The 15194-nt window shown below is 36.9% G+C and overlaps 1 long non-coding RNA gene across 1 annotated transcript; it reads left to right on the top strand.

The window, feature by feature from the left end:
* The first annotated feature begins 2417 nt into the window (after window positions 1–2417).
* LOC149217263 (uncharacterized) lies at window positions 2418–6808 on the top strand. Its single transcript, XR_016250649.1, has 3 exons — window positions 2418–2823; window positions 5908–6155; window positions 6412–6808. It is a non-coding gene; the product is annotated as an uncharacterized LOC149217263 (long non-coding RNA).
* The last annotated feature ends 8386 nt before the right edge of the window (window positions 6809–15194 follow it).

The raw sequence follows: 15194 nt of genomic DNA, 5'->3' as shown, positions 1-15194 counted from the left end.
GGTGGCCACCAATATCCATTGGATCATCCTTGGGTTTATAATATTAATCCATTGGGTTTATTAATCTTAGTAAGGGTTCATATTTCTAGAGTATAATATTATTGATAGGGTTTATAATATTAATCCTAGGGTTTAATATAAATATCTTGGGTTTATAATATAAATTCATTCAGTTTATTAATCCCTTGGGTTTATAATATTAATAATTGCTTATGTTTATAATATTAATCTCACAAGTGTTTATAATATTAATAATCGCTCACGTTTAAAATATTAATCTCACAAGGGTTTATAATATTAATGTATTAGACTCTCAATATTAATCTCTTGCGTTTTTAATATTAATCCTTTAGTTTTATTAATCCCTTAGGTTTAAAATATTAACCCTTTGTGTTTAATATTATTTCATGGAGTTTATAATGCGTTTGATTTATAATATTAATAATTCATTTGGTTAATAATATTCATAATTATTATATTATTAATAAGATTAATAAATTTATGTATTCAGGCTTCTGTGATCCATAAGGAATTAAGAAAAGTTTTTCAGTGATCCATAACGAACCAACAAATAAACTACACTTCTTGGTTCGAAACGCTTAAGCCAAAAATTTCTCTTATGTGATTTTTAACAAAAGACTTTTATTAAGATTAATAATTATTGATAATATCAATAATATTATCATTTTATTATAATATAATAATAATTATTTTTAAATTTTCATTAAAATTGTTAGAATTAATATGCTATTTATGATATAATACTAATATTTTATAATATAACCATTATTATTATTGTATTATTATCATAATTATATATTTATTAATATTGATATTAATATTGATGTTTATAGGCATTTATATAATATACAATCACATTATTAAATGTGGTTGTGCATGTGATTGATATATGCCTATATCAACCACATTTATTAATGTGGTTGTGCTAGTTAATATATATATATTAAGTTTGGTGGGACTACATTTTCATCATTTCCAATATATATATATATATATATCTATATATATTAAGTTTGGTGGGACTACATTTTCATCATTTCCAATATATCACTTAGATGAAAATAGGAAATTGAATCAATAACAAAACACCAATCACCATTTATCCAAAACCCAATAAATAATATAAAATATTATAATTGAAATTATATAACTATTTTATTTCTAAATTTATGTTAATTACATATTTACTTATAATTTAAGGAATAAAAAAACAACATATTCTAAAAGACCAATAAATTATACTCGATTACCTTAAATTACAATGACCCTTAATCAACAGTTACCTGTAATGATATTTACAAAACATTCTAATTATAAAATATAATTGAAATTTTCTCGGAAATATTATATTACATAAAATGAAAAAGATAAACAATCGGAGTTGTCTATAATGCGACTTTTTGAAGATTCCGGTGTCGGAATCCGATAGATGAAATTGAGATTAAATCTTGATTTGTTGCAGTTAAAATGGTTTTTTAACTGTATATTTGGATTCAGCACCCTGAAAAACCCCTGGGACGGTTTAATTGTGCAGAAACTAGCTATCAAACTTCGATTCCAATAAATTTCTGCCGGATTTTCACCGAAAAAACCCTCAAAAATTCGCGTTATAGACAACTGCTAAACAATCTACTCTATCACAATTATATTATATAATATTTATTATATATAATATTATAAATTAAATAACCTAAATATTTTTTATTAAACTCAGATTTTAAACATTCAATTTTATTTTGAACGACCTGAAAGCTTTTAACGGACGATGTGACATTACGTTCGAAAAAACCAGGGAGTCCCTGAGATCGATGCATGCTAATAAAAGCACCCATAAACGATCATTAATAGACCATGCACAGAGGCCTATATTAGCACACATAAATCGATATTCTAATTAATTTTTAATTTATTGCAGGGCTGTAATGGATATCATGGAGGATTGTTAAGGACGGCGTGGGTAGGGCAGCCATCATAATTTCATTTAAAAATATAGGACAAAATTTCAACCAAAATAAAGCCATTCTACACGGTAATAAAAGAGGTTGTAAAGTAATTTTTTTTCAAATTAATATTTTATATATTATTTTTATATCAAAATCAATATATATTTTTTTCTAAAAATCAATTTCCTGCCTATTGGGGTATTTGAATAATCACATTTTCGATAAACTAGTAATTATCAGATTACTACTGCAATGGCAGGGGATCATAAATCTAAGCAAAATTGAAAGCGGTATTATTTAAATATTATTTGGTCTATTGCCTCGATAATGATAAAAGTTACTATTATTTAAATTTATATATTCTGCAACGCATGCTCGCTCCTACCGAGATTCTTAATCCTGCAACGTTGATTTAAGTGAAGTCACTATAATCAATGCAGCAAATCACTCCGTTCGATCTTCTTTCCAATCTTATTTATTACCATATTTAATGGTAGCAAATCACTCCGATCTTATTTCCAATCTCATTCATTACCATATTCAGTTCAGCCAATCATGGTTCATTACTTGCTCACTGATCGAGGCTTTTTAGTCTTAGTCTTGTGTGGAGAACTCATATAAACTGAGCTGTGGATGCAATTGTGGGGGTGAAGAGAACAATGTTGGTGATGAACATTATAACCCTGTGGAATATGCAGAGGAAATGCATCTGTGGATCGCGAATTGAATTAGAAGCATGATGAAGCGGACATGAAAATGTTTAGATTGTTATTTTCACATGCTTTTTATTCAATTTGGGATCCACAGATGCATTTCACCTGGGAAGTGTTCGTAGTTTTTGCAACAATTTGTTTCGCAGGTCAGTTCTTCACTTTGTAGGTGCATGCTGTTTCTTTGACAATCTGTTCAAGCCATTATTTTTTTTCTTCTAAATTTTCTGCACCCTTTGTAACATTTTTCTTCTGTTCTTCACTATGCTGCACTGTTATTAGCTTATGGGTCAGAGGCTCAGGGGACTCTATCATTCCCTTGCTCTTTGTAATGTTTTCATTTTATGATCATCAAAAACCCTCTGTGCTATGTTTGGTTGAGAACGAAAAACTAATGGAGCTTTAGGATGCTTAAGGGTACAAAAGAGAGGATTGAGGATCCCTCTGCTCTGATAACAGAGGGCTAAGTGAAACCAAAGGTGTTGGGTTTTTTTGTGTGCTGAGAATTGAGATTTTATTATTGCAGAATTTGAGATTTTTAGTTGCAAAAAAATATTATGCTGCACTGTTATTAGCTTATGGGTCAGAGGCTCAGGGGACTCCATCGTTCCCTTGCTCTTTATAATGTTTTCATTTTATGATCACCAAAAACCCTCTGTGCTATGTTTGGTTGAGAACGAGAAACAAATGGAGCTTTAGGATGCTTAAGGGTACAGAAGAGAGGATTGAAGATCCCTCTGCTCTGATAACAGAGGTTTAAGTGAAACCAAAGGTGTTGGCTTTTTTTGTGTGTGCTGAGAATGAGATTTTGTTGCAGAATTTGAGATTTCTAGTTGCAAAAAATATTAGGTTTTCTTGTCTGTGCGGGGTTTTCTTTGCATCCAACTTAATCACGGCAATGCTTATTCACCCTACAGATTTGCTTTTAAGGCGATCCTGTATGTGTTATCCGGAAAATAGCGGATCCATTTATACGTATCCATTCACAATGACCATACTCTTGCATCCCCAGTAAAAACCAGGCACTATGGATTTACATAGCATGCTGGCTTGAACTCTCAGAATTTCAGAAGCCCTAAACGACATTTATTAGAAATCTTCGTTTTGCCATCGTTTACGCCAAAAAGTTCGGACAGCTTTGTTGACGGATAGAGGATGAGAGTGTCCTAGCCCTGCAGCGACAATTATGCCCATCATGGGCCTCTGAGCTGGGGAACTGCCCTCGAACAACATGATTTGGTCTGTCTGAGAGGCAGCGCAATTCCTGTTATCGGGGTCCGGATCAAACTGGGCTCCTTTTACTTTCTTGATACTCATGTAGCCGTGGCTCTGGCATTCTGGTACACGATTGGCTTTGGGGGTTTGTGGTATGGCTTGGTAGTTGCCCAAATTGTCCGCGTTCTTTCTATTCTGTTTGCTGTTCTGAAGGCAGATTGGGAGTTTGAGGCCATTGAGAGCCCAGAAGCTGGTTGGAGGGTATGCATATGGTAAATTGCAGATGGCATCAAGCAAAGTCATTGATGCGGATGAAGAAAAAAGCTTTCTGTCAACACGGCAGATGAGTAACCCTCCATAGATTCTTAAGAATGCCATGACAATAATTTCAAAATCTGCAACGGAGATGAAAACTGTGTAACAGAGAGGAGCTTGTTTGTCGCATATTATCTGATTGAGTTCCTTTTGATGGTATCAAATGGAGTCTTTGTTTCAGGGACAAGGCAATGTCTCCTACACAAGGAGAAGGTACTCAATTCTGTTCCCTGACACAGGATGTCAACATGAAGCTAAGGTACTCAATTCTGTTCCCTGACACAGAATGTCAACATGAAGCTGATGCCTCCTTAATCCAGATTGAATTTTAGAGAAGCAGTCTTGTATAGTAGGGAATCCAGTCTTTACTCTTAAGGCAAATTGTCATAAGCCATCTGTTATAAATCTTCTTGTGCAGTGATGAAGAAGCTTTTTTGTAAGTAGTGGCATTTGATGAGGGTTTTGTCGGAAATTTTCTATGGCAAGATATGTAAAATAGAAGATTAATGTAGCAGTTTTTATTTCTCAAAGTTACGAGGGCTTTGGGCATTTTTTATTTTTCGTGTTTATGATTTGATGTGGCATGTATATTTTTGAGTGTGACGAAGTCTGAGAAATGATTTTACAAATTAAAATTAAAGTAAGAAACAAAAATATATTATAATTCGCCAAGAATATGTTGTTAATTAAGTAGACAACCTAAAAATAACGCCATTGTCAATGTGCATGTTTAGTTAATTGGCCAAAAATATATCGTTAATTAATTAGCCAAATATTGGTATCTAGCAAGCACAAGACACAAGCCAATGTTTGAGTCGCGAGTCCAAAAGATGATGTGGTCTTCATATCAAGATATTTTCTGTCTCCGTTTATAGGTGCAGCCTCTCAGTTACCTGGAAAATTCTCTTTCTCAAGTGGGACTATATTTGTCATGAAATATTTGAATATGAAACGAGTGCAGAGTTCTCATTTAAAATAACAGTTTTGAACAGACCAAAAGGAGGTAGATCAATATTTTTTTTTTTTTTTACATACATGGTGAATCGGTAATTGCTTGGCTTAATCTAGGGGAGACCCAGGATCAAACCTTAATGCTGCCACTATAACACCAAGAGCATAACCAACCACCTGCAAATCAGTTATATTAAGTTCCTATGATTTTAGCCATAACTAACCACCTGCAAATCAGTTATACTAAGTTCCTATGATTTTAGCAAGAGCAGACTCAACGAGAAAGGGGAATCTGCCCCTCTAGCCGCCACCACAGCAGGTCAATATACTTAATGAGATTTGAACTCGGTCAGTCTAGGCATCGCCCATGCGACTTTACTGTCAAACCACACATCACTGTACTAAAGGAGGTAGATCAATATTAACCATATATTCTCCCACTTTAATTTGGTTATGGACTGCTCCACTTGGTGGCAATCTTTGTTTAATTGCAGTGAATCGTCTAATAATGTTGGCGTATATGCACGTTTGCTACCTCCACTCCTCTTTCATGGTTGTAATGGGTCTTGTCAGTGTCATTTGGGTTGCTGTCGCGACAAACGGGCTATGGACTTGTGTATTTATATAAATTGCCCACAAATGAGGTTCCTATTCACAACTTTTGTTGTGGAATTGGATTTCTAGCCCAGGATTGGCTTCGGTGGTATATGGTATGGCTAGCTAATTGCCCAAATTGCTTTTGCTTTCCCCAGTTTGTTCGTTATTTCAAAGATGGCTTGGGAGTGAGGCTTGGAGAGACCAGCAACTGAGTCGAGGCTACTCAGATGGGAATTACAGATGGCATCAAGGAAAACCATTGAGGTGGATGAATAAAGGGTCCTTGTGCCAACAGAGCAGATTAATAGCTTCTGCTGCAAACAAAAGATTCCTATGAATAACCGGACTATGATATCACAATTTCACAGTTTTCAACAGAGATAAGATGTGTATCAGAAGAGAGGTAACTTGGTGGTACCATGGTATCTGCTCAATTAGTTGTCTGTATTTCTGGCATGTTGCATCCTTTTGCTGCTTATGCTTTGTTGTTTTTGTTATTGCCTATGCATCTGCAATCAAAGAGAATTACTTCATACAGACATTCCTTACCTACCTTCTTGAGAAGGCTTGGTCCTGAAAAGCAATGCTTGTCTGGATTCAGGGCTTTTTCCTTTTCAATTTACTACTAGGGTATAATTTCATTCCGATCCTTATTTCAGGGCCATGACAATGTTTCTGACAACGGGGAAGATTTCAAATTGGCTAGTCAAAGAAGTTGAAAACATCAGCCTGGCATCCTTCTATCCTGATGGATTTTAGAGAAACGTAGTCTTCTATGGTAGGGAATTTCGAAGTAAATTTCCACGGTAGTGAGCATTAGCCTCAAGGTGGGGAGGTGAAAAACCTTAAAAAAAACTATTGAAGCCTTGCATGTGCCATTATTGTAATAAAGTCTTTTGGGATTTGAACTTTAGGACCTACAGATAATCATTTGGAAGTATTACTGTTGTTCAATTGAAGGTTTTGTGGGTTGGGGCTGTTGTTTCATGGTGATGCGTTAAAAGTCCATTGTAACTGGTTTTAATTTGATTATCAATTAATCTAGTTTTCATAGTAGAGAGATTAGTATAGAAGAGATGTTGTAAGGTTATATTATGTTAGGTAAATATTTTGATTTGGTCAAATTACAAATAAATATAATTAAAAATAAAATATTGTTACCAAGTGTGAAGATGTATCAAATATCTTAATGTGTAAACTTCTATTAGAATGAAAAATGAATTTGATTCTCGCACTATCAAATATTTTAATGTGTAAACCTTTTTTAGAATGAAAAGTGAATTTGGTTCTTCACAATACTGGATAAATCCAAAATTCAGAGTTGAAATAAATTTAGGCTACTCTATTTTAGAGTTATATCTGATTTTGATGGCACTCGTTTGTTTGTCTGCAATCAAATGTAATTGTTAATAGCTAGCTAATAAGTACGGAGTTTTGGTACTCTGAGCTTTCCCAAACAGAATCTGAATCTTTGAAAATCACGTTTAAAAGTACAGCAAAGAGCAGATCACCAACGCAAAATCAAAATCAAAAATAAAATAAACTTATAGTACCATTTTTCGTTTGTTTATTCGGGACAATCTCATGAATCAAATATAACCTGTTACCGGCCCCGCCAGCAACTATCTCATTGTCAAACCGATTATACCAGTCACACCATTGGCATTGTCAGTTTCAATCCTGTTTCCGTATTGGGGCACCTTCAAATTTACGAAATATGTGAATCTAAATTGTCATCATAGTTTTGATCTCTGAAAACAATTTAGATAAAGGAAAGAGGATTTGATTTCAGCGTCACTCCAGTATTTTGATTGAATAAATGAATGCTCCGAAGGATCCAAAAGTGCATACCATTCAGTTATTGTTATTTGCCAATGGAAAGAACAATCCTGCCATATATAAAGTTTGTGGGTCGCAAGACCTCCTGGTCCTGGGCGGTTATCTTAGTATTGTAATTTATTATGTAAACCTGACTTAGATGATTCACAAATTGGGTGATTATGATAGTATTATCATGTGAACCTCACTTGGATGTTTTAGAAGTTGTCTTTGGAGGTTACATCCGTAGGAAGAAAGAGAAAATTGATAGAACAATTCTTGAAAGCTAAATAATCTAGAAGTTATATAAACATTTTAACAGAAAGAGGAAGAGGAAGTTGTTGGAACCTTTTAACAGAAAGAGGAAGAGGAAGTTGTTGGAACCTGTGTCATTTGTTTAGATGTAATTTGCACTTTCTTCTGTCATACTTGTTACGGTGGTGTCTTAAATAAAATCACTAATTTTGTTAATAATATACTGTAATACAGTTACAAGACCTTACGAGTTATAAACTTATATGGCCTAAATAATATTAAAAATTATTTTTTCTTCTAGTAGTTTAATAGACAACAATTCCTTAAATAGACTCATATATCATTTTTATATTCCAATCCAGATGGAAATTTGCAAATTGGTAAAACGAACGGCCATTGTTATCAGAAATTTGTAAACGAACGGCAATTGTTATCAGAAATTTTATTTAAAAAAGATATTTCAGTCGTTCTTATATGGATTTCAAATTCTATACATCACAATTTCCATATATCCAATTTACTATATTAAATATTATAATTTACCATTGAATAAACAAAGGTATTTAATGAGAGTTTCAATTTATAAACTAATGCTTACATTCTTTATTATTTCCTCATCCTACAAGAAGCCTTATTTTTAATTAGAGTTTCCCATATTGTGATATCAATCTCGTCCTTTGCTCTAAGTGTGTTTTTGCCTAATAATTGGCCACAAAAATTTCTACAATGCCTTGGGCGTAGATGCAAGGATGTTCTCTACCACCATACCTTTTTCAGAAGAAAAAAACATCATATATCTATATTAAGGATATATAAAGGTCTTAGATACAATGGCTGTAAGAGACTGTTGCCAGCCCTTAATCATATTGATGTATGAACAATCTATACTAAACAAAACTAGTTCAAATCATCCTTATCAGAAAGACCGAGAATTGGAGAGCGACTTAAATGGCTTATGAGAAGAGGCTATATTTCTTCCAGATTTGAGACCCCAGATTAGAGACCCAAAAATTTTTACAAGACTGTACCAAAAAGCAGAACATCAATAATAGGAATGACTGTTGCGCCCAGCCTGTTGAGATGAGGAGCCATGATCAACAAAACTGTACCAAAAAGCAGACCTTCTAAAATATGGTTGACAGTTGCGCCCATCTTGCTGAAATGAGGATCCATGATCAACAAGAGCATGTTACATACGGAGATCATCAGAGACCAATTGCTGATCTAGAACCACGACATCAAAAGAGAATCATATTTATACAAAAAGCTTTTAATGGAGAGACTCATGACAGGCCAGAATACGCTGGAAGATAGCCTAGATAGGCTCCTTTGAGTTCTGAAAAGTATGTGCATTCTTCTAGATCCATAGATGCCAAACGGTGATTATGAACAGCGACCTCCTAGAGGGCGGTTGCCCACTCCACCAAAGAACTCCTTTCTGGACAGAAGAGAAACGGATGAGAGGGAAAACATAATGCAATGATAAATCATACCAGATTTGAAGGGACGATGGGCAGTGGAAGAACATATGCAGGTTTGTTTCCGAAGCTTTCAGGCACATGGTGCATCGGTTGGGTCCCTGCCAGCATCTCCTTTGCAATGACTCCCATGTGAGGTTCTTATTCCAGAATACCAACCAGGAAAAGATAACCATCTTCATCGGGCACGCTGCTTTCCAGAAGCAGGAAGGAAAAAGAGGATGTGAATTCTCTGTAGCAAATGAAAACAAGTCTTCATAAATGTTCCTAACGTTGACCAACTTATGAATGGACCAAACCAGGCAATCATGGTCGCCTGTCCTGGAGACCCCCAAGCTAATGAGCTTCTCCTTTGTTGACCGCCATAAGGGAAGCATCTGACGAGATAGATGAAGCTCTTCACTTTCCTTTCAGATCGGAGAGGCAGCTGTCCACCCCTTTATCAATTTGTCCCATGTAAAGATCCCCAGCCTGTGAAATTCGTGCAGCAGTGGATGTGGAAAAGAGAATCCCTTGCCTGATAAGATGGAATCGAAGGCAACAAGAATGTTGGATCCGGAATATAGGGTCCAGCAGAATTTGGACATGAAGAGGGGTTGAACCTTGTAGACACTGTTCCATATCAGCGAGCCTTTTCTGATTCCCAAGGATTGCTTTCTATACCAGAATTCAAGAGGTTTTCCTTTGAGGTATTTTGTCCTTAAGAGATTACGCCACGACCCGTCCCCAAATACGCCTCTGTGAAGAGTTTTACAGAGCAAAGCGTTTCCAAAGGCGCGAATGTTCTTCAGGCCCCATCCACCCATAAATTTTGGGGCAGCAATGGAAGCAATTTTGACAAGATGGATTTTTGTTTGATTTGCATGGCCTCCCCAAAGGAAGTTTGCAATCAGCCTGTTCATCTGATTAACAATACTACTTGGAAGATAATAAATATGTGCCCAGAAGACAGACAGTTGACAAAGCACTGATTGTACTAAAATAACCCTGCTCGCAAGAGAGAGAAATTTGTATTCCCATTGCGCAATTCTCTTGTAGAATCGGTCCAGTAGCCATTGCCAGTCCCTGATTGAATGTCCTTTTGCCTTTAGAGGAAAACCCAGATATTTGAATCCGAGCTGCAGCGAGTTTGTGGCAATACCCAACAGGTCCAAAATCCATTTTACAGTATCTAACATCCCATCATTATGGAGAAGGAAAGATTTTTCCTTGTTGATGATCAGGCCAGTGGCTCTCTGAAATCTTAGGAGAATGTCGTTTATGCAGGTCCAGGAAGCCCTACAGAGCATAGCAAGGATGAGAATGTCATCAACGAACAGACTATGAGAGATGGAAATGTTCTTGCAGATTTTTACTGGAAGGCATCTCTTCTCCGCAACAGCTTTGTTGATCTGATTGCTAAGGGAGTTCATCACCAGAATGAATAGCAGAGGAGAGAGGGGACATCCCTGGCGGAGACCCCTCTCAGCTTGAAAGAAAATGGAAGGAATGCCATTCACAATCACCGAATACTTAACATTTTCTACACATGACATGACCCAATTGACCCCTTGGGAATTTAGACCAATTTTTGCTAACAGGATTCTCAAAAAGCCCCAATCGACACAATCATAAGCCTTTTGTAAGTCGATTTTGAGAATAGCAGCATCCATATTTTGCGATATTATTTTGTAGAGGCTTTCTTGAGTCATGGCAACCGCATCCAAGGTTATTCTGCCCTTTAAAAAAGCGTGTTGTTCTCTGGAAATATAGGAGGAGAGGATGGGCTTCATACGTTCTGCAACAATTTTAGAGATAATTTTGAAAGTGATGTTACATAATGATATTCGCCGGAAGTCCTGAAAGGTATCAGCGCTGTGTTTTTTTGGGATAAGCGCTATAAATGTAGATGTTGCAGAGTGTATATTCCCAGCCATCCGGGAAGCGTCCACCATACCCAGCAAATCTCGTTTGAAGAGATCAAAATAGTGTAGGAAGAATTCTATTGGCCAGCCGTCAGGCCCCGGGCTTTTATCCTTTTTGAAGGATCCATACCTAGATCTACCATTGTGTAATATCATTCTTGTCCTTTGCTATAGGTGTGTTTTTGCCTAATAATTGGCTGCAATTTTTTTTACAATGCTCTGGGCATAGATGCAAGCATGTTCTCTACCACCATACCTAGATCTACCATTGTGTTTGGCTCAATGTCAAGGCATAATTTGGAGAAATTATGGCTTCAGTGTGCTTGAAAGAGGGATATTGGGAGTTGAAGCACCAAAATTGGAAGGGGTAGAGTCCAAGAGTGTCATGGCAGTGGATTGAATAGGGCTAAAAAATTAGATGTGAATGGCTCATGGCTAATGCATTATCACGCTGAGCCCATCAATTACCATCCTCAAGACAATGGATCAATTAATACATGTCCATTCATAATGACCATACTCCTACATCCCCAATACAGATGCAGCGCCATGGATGAGCAAATATTAATATGGCATATAACCATGTTATGGCCATAGCATGCTCGTTTGAATTCTCAAATTTGAATTTGAAACCCAGCCAAAGGACATTAAAATTAAAAATCGTATTGGAAAGCTCTCAAAACTTAAACATTTGCACTAGTGCAAGGCAAAGGAAGTCACTAAGCCATTGTTCCTATGTTTGAAGTCAACCCAAGGGCCATATCTTCAATAAGCCTTAGGGCTGGCCTATGTTCTTCCATTTAACATAAATTTAATGGTTAAACACAATTTTTTTTATGTCGAGTGGTAGTGTTGATTAGATCGCTCCCACAACATGCACAGGGCACGCCAATGATTGCCTCTATCTAAGAATTCATCTAGTAAAGTTGTTACATCAAACAACCTAGATGTTTTTTTTGTGTTTGTTTTCTTTTCTTGAATTTTGTCCTTGCATTGTCCTAGTTTAATGATTTCATTTTCAATGGATTCAGAGAAACTAATTTGACAATGATAGAATGGCGAATATTAATCGTGCGTGAGTTTTAGAGCTCACGAACGCAACATAGTGTATGTTGGTCCATGTCTTCTATCCATTTCCATTGCATTTTAAGAATTCCTTAAAGAATTCCACTTTTTCTTTCAGTACAATCTTTGTTGTGTCCATTTTCCTGTAGTACCCCCTCCTTTGAGGTCACGACATAGAGTGTTTGTTGACCCCATTGTGTCAATTTTCCCATAGCACCCCCTCCTTTGAGGTCATGACATAGAGTGTTTGTCGACCCTATTTAAGGGATTATAGGGAGCATTATTCAACCCCTACCTTGTCTTGTTTAATTAATCTAACAATGGGAAGGATTATAATCATATATTTGCAGTGGAGTTGGATGTAGTGCAAGATTTTGAGTTTAATGATATTGATGATAACCATGTGGGCATAAACATCAATAATATGATATCACCTATGGTGGCAAAGACAGTGTACATTATTGGTAATGGCATTGTTTAGGAATTTGATCTTAAAGCTCATAAGAGAATTCAGTGTTGGATAATTTTTTATGGTGCAAAGAATAGGCTTAATGCAAGTGTTGTACCAAGGGGATGTTGAATCCTAATCGACGATTGATATTTGTTCATGTCAAGCTCTCAAATGTCCTTGATAATATGTATGTGGGGTTTTCAACATCCACATTGTTGCTTTCTAGTGCTCATCGCATTCTAAGATGGATTTTCAGGATGAATGGCCCTGCGCAAGGCCTTGAAATCCCAAAGCTTCTTCATATTGCATCTGAAAATTCTACGCTGAACACTAGAATGTTCACAGTTGGGGTATCCATAAGCATTGTAAGTATCATGATTGTCGCAATTATGGAAATGATTCACCTTATTAGGAGTATTTGACAAAGTGAGGTGATTGAAGAATGGGAGCTTGAATATGGGCCTCAGATTTGCATATAATGAACTTACAGTGGCCACAAAGGGATTTAGGGACAAATAAATGCTAGATCTAGGGACAAAGGATCGCTGGGGTTTGGAAGTTTTGTGAGGATTTACAAGGGCATGATTCCCAACACTAGGATAGAAGTTGCAGTGAAATGGATTTCACAAGAATCCAAGTAAGGGGTAGGGAATTTTTTGTAGAGATTAAGAGTGTTTTCTAGTTGCAACACTGCAACCTAGTTCGTCTTCAACGTTGGTATAATAGGCATAAGGTAGAGATTTTTCTTATTTATGATTATATGCCAAATGGTAGCCTTGGCTAGCACTTGTTTGAGGATACAAAGAATATTTTGAGTTGGGCACAGAGTTGCATAATTTTGAAAGGGGTTGCTTCACCTTTGCGTTATTTTCATGAAGAATGGGAGTAGAAAGTAGTGCATAAAGAGGTCAAAGAAAGCAATGTGTTATTAGATGTAGATTTGAATGGTAGGTTGGGAGACAATGGGCTTACTCCCTTATATGATCATGGGTCAAATCATCACACCACCCATGTAGTTGGAACTCTTGGATACCTTGCACCAGAGCTTACATGTACTAGTAAGTTCCCAACAAGCACTGATGTGTTTGGATTTTGGGCTTTATTGCTTGAAGTAGCTTGTGGAAGAAATCCTATTAAGCCGAAGAGTTCACATGAAGAATTAGTCTTAGTGAATTAGGTTTAGAAGTTTCATTCCGTGGGGAAGCTTTTGCATGCAATGGATCCTAGACTTCTTAATGAGTACTCTGTTGAAGAAGTTGGGATTGTACTTCGACTTGGTTTGTTTGTGCTCTCATCCTATTAAGCCGAAGAGGTCACATGAAAAATTAGTCTTGGTGAATTAGGTTTAGAGGTTTCATTCCGAGGGGAAGCTTTTGCATGCAATGGATCCTAGACTTCTTAATGAGTACTTTGTTGAAGAAGTCGGGATTGTACTTCGACTTGGTTTGTTGTGCTCTCATTCTCACCTCAAAGCTCGACCTAGTATGAGACAGGGAGTGAAAACACTTAAGGTGATAAACCACTTTTTGTGCTACCTTTTAAACCTCCCTCACTAGTGATCCGAATTGGATCCATGAAAATTATCAGAGTTCTATGACTGTATCAAATCATGCCAGAGTTCAAAAACTTGTGAACAATGAGCTATCAGGAAAGACTTTTGGACAGTGGTAGTTTGTAACCAACACGGAACAACGAGGACCTTGGTCAAAGTGCACTGACCGAGGCCCATGGAGATCACGCAGTGGTGCAAACTAGCAGTTGGGAAATCCAGATCAGAAAACGGACGCTATTTAATCACGCATTGTTGGGAAAAACCCCTTGAGAAGGAGAATCCTTGAGCGCTCAGTCACAAGGGAAGCCAAGAAACCGTGGGAAAAGCGCTAAAACCAAAGGTGGGTCCCGCACTACAAAACCGGAAAAATATTTGAGGCATTTCGGGCGGTAAGCGGGTTTGGCAGAGGACTCAATGATGCCATTCACTGAATGACGCGTGTTCGGTGGATGAAAGAGAAAACCGCTCTCATCGCGGGTAATGTCCGAGCAAGTCATCCGTGCGATAACAGCGATAACTGTAGGATTTGGAGGCCCTAGATCTAACGACGGAGATTGCACCCGATGGGGGACTGAATCTAGAGGGAGAAATAAGCCATGGTGCATAAAGGTTTGAAGTTCGATTTGATCGTTGCTCTGGCGGATGAATAATTTCACAGAGTAGTCGAAATAATGACCGTTCGAGGAAGAGCTAGCGCTCAATTCGTGAAGGGACAAGTGGCCACCTCCCCGTGAAACGTTACACAATGACGATGATGCAGAGGCAGGGAATTCCAAGCGGACAACAGCAGGGGATCCGAAGAGACAGAAGAGGAAGCGAACAATCATGAGACAGATTGGCTTTAAGCCATGAACAGACAGAGCAGAGAACATAAGGAGACAGAGAAGCAGAAAACAAAGAGTTGCGCTGACCTGGAGAG

Source organism: Pinus tabuliformis, chromosome 1_1 (genome assembly GCF_031772625.1).
Source record: "Pinus tabuliformis cultivar Carrire ecotype Pingquan chromosome 1_1, CPIR1, whole genome shotgun sequence".
In the NCBI taxonomy this organism is placed as follows: Eukaryota; Viridiplantae; Streptophyta; class Pinopsida; order Pinales; family Pinaceae; genus Pinus; species Pinus tabuliformis.
The sequence above is the reverse complement of the archived record's forward strand: the minus strand, read 5'-3'. Positions and strand labels throughout refer to the sequence as shown.